A 4,786-nucleotide genomic window follows, 5' to 3' on the forward strand; every position below is an offset into this window, starting at 1 on the left:
AAAAAGTTAGTCTGGAGCCCTGGAGTGTGACAGCGACAGCGCTGTTAGGTGTTTACACAAACATTGTGTCAGCTGCGTGGCTGCTGCAGAGCTGCTGCTGACAGGACTATCTTTCTATACTGAGTTTGCCTTTGATAAACACAATACAATAAAAGCCTTGTTAACATATGAATGGACTGTCTATAGAAATGGGGTGTTGAGTTAAAAAAAATATTGTTGATATGACCATTAACAGACCATTTTCACTGTCCATTTTTGCTGGGAATGGCATGCAGTTTGTGAAAAAAAAAAGAGCCAACTTTATGAACTATCTCTGTTACAAACGTTTGTGGCAGGGGCATCAAACTAACAGTTTGTTAGCCTAAGTTAAATTGGGGTTGGCCAAGTAACATTTCAATATATGATCCGCATATATTTTCTAGTGTTCTGTCTATGTGTGTGTCTGTCTGTGTTTGTCACTTTGGCGAATACCCAGGATGTTGCCTGCTCGCACCTACGGACTGCGTATGGAACACGAGCTTGAGCAACAGAATGCTGACCAGTTCACTTAATAGCCATAGTATTCAACCCCAGGTGCTGTGAGTAGTGAGTGATTACATTGCAGACTTAATCTCTGTCTTTAATTGATAGTAGCAGCTGAAGAGTGGAAGGAAAAGAGGGAGACACACGCAACAAAAGGGCCACAGGTAGGAGTCAAACCGCCGCTGCAGCATGAACATTGGGCCAGCAACTACTAGGTGAGCTATCTGGGTGCCCAGAAAAACATTTTTGTCAAATGATGTGAATGCTGAGATACAAAATATACTAATAGTGGATCATGTCCTTATTTCTGTAAGAATTTCTCTTTTTTTGCTGTCCACGCCTTCATTTACTTTTCATACAATGTTACTGACTGACCTACTTTGCTATTGCTAACCTCTCCAAATTCACCTAAGAGTCCCATTTTCAATGCCCCCTTCCCTTTGTCCTCCCCATTCCACACTTATGCAACACAAGTACTCAATAAATTCACTAGAACTTTGTGAACTTGATTCATTGACCTTAATTATTGCTTTAAAACTGTTAATTTGGCTGCTGAACTTAAAAACACAAACACAGGAGTAGTGAGCACTGCGGTGGGTAATGTTACATAAGGCCTCCTTATAAAATGCATCGACTTCACCCATACCAAATCTCCCTGGAAAATAAGTAAGTTAAGTTGACAGCCCTGGAACTGCTTACATTAGGGAACCTTAATGTTACAACCAATAGGTTTTAGTCCAACAAGTTGATTCAGACTATAAGCAATCTCCCGGCCAAAGAAATTAGCTAGCACTAGTTAGCTTTCAAGCTAATAACAATGAATAATTTGCTCTCATTGCATTCGTGCAGCAATACCTGCGTCTGGTTGTGGTTAGTGAATTACACTGAATATGTAACCAACAACGTTTTCGATAGTTAAGCGTACCACGGTGTGCCTTTAGATAGCCATGTCCATATTTTCAATTGGGAAATAAAAAACAAGTTTAGCCCCATAACAGTTAACGTTACACAGTAAAGGAGGTTGACCTAGCTCTGCTATGTTGTGTTGTGTTGATGATGATGGCCATACTGAACCACTTCAACTTACAGCTTACAGCAAACAACTTCGCACACTGTGGTAAGTATTTACGACACAAAACTTTGAGGAGTAAATATAGTATATGTGATCTGAAGTAGTCTTTAACTGATAAAACAGGTAATTTCTCTGACAATATAGTCAAGATAACGTTAGCTAGACAGTGTCTGCAGTTAGCTGGCTGTCCGCAGAATAAATACAAACAGACATTTTACTCACATTTTTAACGTAATACTTGTAGGTGTAAATTAAATCCAAAGAATGTAGAGCATCGGCTTCGTGGGTAAAAACATATTTCTGTGACAAAAGCTGGACTGGTGTTACGTCTGGCCGTCTGCCTGTATTTCTGGTTTAAGAATACCATCAAAACTGCACTGGGACCAACAGCCAATGGCTTTTAATTTAATCGTGACTGACGTCTTTCTAACCAATCCTCAGTGTCAGTTCTTCTTCTTCTTCTGTTTCTGTTTTCTGGCGGGCTCCACCGTCAACCTTACGCAGGGCTGGTCTCATATCCAATAAAAGACAGAGTAGGCGGGATTTTAACGGCTTTGTCACCACCCACCTAGAGCCAAGGGTCTGTCCTAGGTTTCTGCCTGTTAACAGGCAGTTTTTCTCAGTAATAAAACCCCTTCGACCTTCTTCTTGCCCTGAATACTGCCTAAAGCCAATTGGATGTAAATAACATTAGAATAATGTCAAGAATTTCACACGTTACTTTTTAGTGTTTTTTATTTTTATTCATCCAGTATCTACAGAGCAGAATCAACAACTCCCTCCTTCTACCACTCGCCGGCCCAGTTTTCCTTTGTTGCCTCCATGAGCCTATTCTGCTACTTTTTCATCGTAGGAATGAAGGAGCCTCACTGGCCAGCGCCCGGTAGGACTCCTTGTCACGCAGTCCAATCTTGTTAAAGGGAACTCTGCAACTTCTGTTCAGCTTGGCCCGCTGTTGCCGGGTGGAAAATGTGGTGTGGCTCGAGCCCCAAGCGGGAAATCCAACCTGGGTGCAACTTTGGGACCACCGACTCCGCCCGGTGTAAATTGGAAAACTATGAAGTACCGTGCGCGAGGAAAGCCGGAGAAATACGAGCGCAGAAACAGCCACGAACGCGTTTTATCTGGCAGAGTTCCAATAAAACGCTCCTCAATAACGGTTAGTGTAATAGATGTTATTAATACATACAGTAGACTATGATGAATGGAATAGGATACACTTTTATTGTAAAGGCCGCCTCTCTTTGGGGCACTCGGAGGACACCACAACAACAAATAAATCAAATAACATTAAGAAACAAGAAACAGAGTAAGAAAAGACAATGTATACAGGTTAAGTGGGTATGCAAATTCTGAAAAGCGTGTATTTTTTAGGTCTGATTTGAAGAGCTGTGGGAGAGAGTCCAGGTTCGCGTGAGCGTCGCTGGTCGCAGTGAGTGTCCAGAGTCGGGGGTCAGAGGCATGCGGGGGCGTGAGAAGCCGCGCTGCCTCCCCATCTGGGGGCGCGGGCGCGTTGACGCAGGCGGGCGGGGAGGACCAGAGAGCGCGTGAGACAGAGGAGCCAGATCTGGATGTGAGGCGGTAACGGAGAGGGGTGGGCAATGTCGGAGGATTTTCGACACGATAAGGAGGGAGGAAAGGTTATGGATGCCTTGAACGGTAATAACCAGGAACATTGTTGTGATGTCAATGCGGAGTTTAACCTGCGGAGCCAGTGGAGCTGGGGGGGTGCCTGCAGAACAGGGCGTGATGGTGTGTCGGATGGAGGCGGTTCTGGGAGATGATTCGATGAATGCAGAGCTGCGTGGAGCCAGTCTGAAGTTCGGGTGATGGAGGGCTATTTGTTGTGGGGTCGCGCGGCGGGCTGGGGGTCAGGCACCGAAGAGAGAGACAGAGTTGCAGCGTAGATCGAGGGCGGGAGCGCGTGACAGCGAGGCTGGGTGCTACCAAGAGGGATGGCGGGGAGTGGGGGAGTGCGGAGGAAAGGGAGGGGCGGAGGCGCGACTTTGAATATTGCGCGTAGGTGGAAAGTATTCCAGATCCGGTGGTGGACTGTGTATTGATGATGATGTAAACGCAGTTAAGAGCTGCTGTCGAAGGTCGGCGTACGGGAAATGGAATGAGGGATCGACACCCAGACTCTTGAGGCGTAATCTCTGGGGGAGGGGAGACAGTGAGGAGGGGTGTGCAATGCGTGAGACAAAGATCTGTCAGCTTTTGAAGAGGCTTGGATTTAGTGCCAGAGTAAGTGAGGTGAGTTCTGTTTTCGGATCACTGTTGAGTTTGAGAAAGTGAAGACGACCAGGATTTGAAGTTCCAGGTGGAACGCCAGTCAGTAAGGGAAAGAAGTTGGAAGAGTGGAATGGGTTGCCTGGACGGAGGCGGTGCGCCGGCGTAGGAAGCTGGGGGTTTCGACTGCGGGCCGCGCGTAGCGCACATGCGAAAGTAGGATGCTGTATTGTTGCGGGAGAAATATTTGTCCAATGGGAAGAGACGGTGGAGATGATGAAGAGAAGGCGGGCCCCCAGGACGGAGCCCCTCGGGCGCAGGCACCAGCGCGGACGCCGGGGCGGCGACGGTTGGAACTGGACACGGATTGCTGAGCTGGATGAAGCTGGAGTGCGGCCTGAGAGGTCAGCGGATGGTGAGGAACCAGTCAAGGGCCCGGCCGAGGGCGGGCCGCGGGGGGTGGGTGCGGAGTGGGCCGGCGTGCCGCCTGCGTTGAAATACCATATACATTAGTCTGCTTGGAGGAGGATAGTGTGGGAGGATGTGCTCGAAGGCTGCAACTCAGATCAAGCGAGGATGAGAATTAGCTGCAGTAAACCAGAGTCGGCTGCCAGGAGCAGAAGTTCGTTTGTATTACCCACTCGGTAGATTTCCTCCACACAAAAAAGCTTGCCCCGGCGAAAAAAAGCGCGATCAGCACCGCGTAGAAAGGGGAAGGAGGTGCCGCAAGTAAGTTTTTTTTACGATCGGTGTTGTAAATACCACGAGCCTAGAGCTGTTACGCGGAGCTCGTTGAGAATAATATGCGATGACAAAAGTTAAACCAGCCAAGAAAGGCTACGAGTTGCCAAGTTCCCCTTTAAGGAATGCTCTCCCAGTCATCTCCTCAGTCATCTCCTCAGTCGTCATAGAAATCATCACACTCCTTCAATTCCAATTCTAATTCAATTTTATTTGTATGGC

The 4,786-nt window shown here is 47.1% G+C and overlaps 1 protein-coding gene across 2 annotated transcripts in view; it reads right to left on the bottom strand.

Moving 5' to 3' along the window:
* Window positions 1-2,046, bottom strand: part of LOC118330323 (kelch-like protein 25) — a gene marked incomplete at its 3' end in the record, with an annotated part of 19,497 nt that extends 17,451 nt beyond the window's left edge. The window contains 1 exon segment of one of the 2 annotated variants that reach the window (XM_035664811.1): window positions 1,817-2,046. 2 annotated transcript variants of the gene reach the window in all.
* Between the last annotated feature and the right edge of the window lie 2,740 nt (window positions 2,047-4,786).

This window comes from Morone saxatilis, unplaced genomic scaffold (assembly GCF_004916995.1).
Source record: "Morone saxatilis isolate NCDOM2014 unplaced genomic scaffold, NCSU_SB_2.0 Contig2, whole genome shotgun sequence".
Classification (NCBI taxonomy): Eukaryota; Metazoa; Chordata; class Actinopteri; family Moronidae; genus Morone; species Morone saxatilis.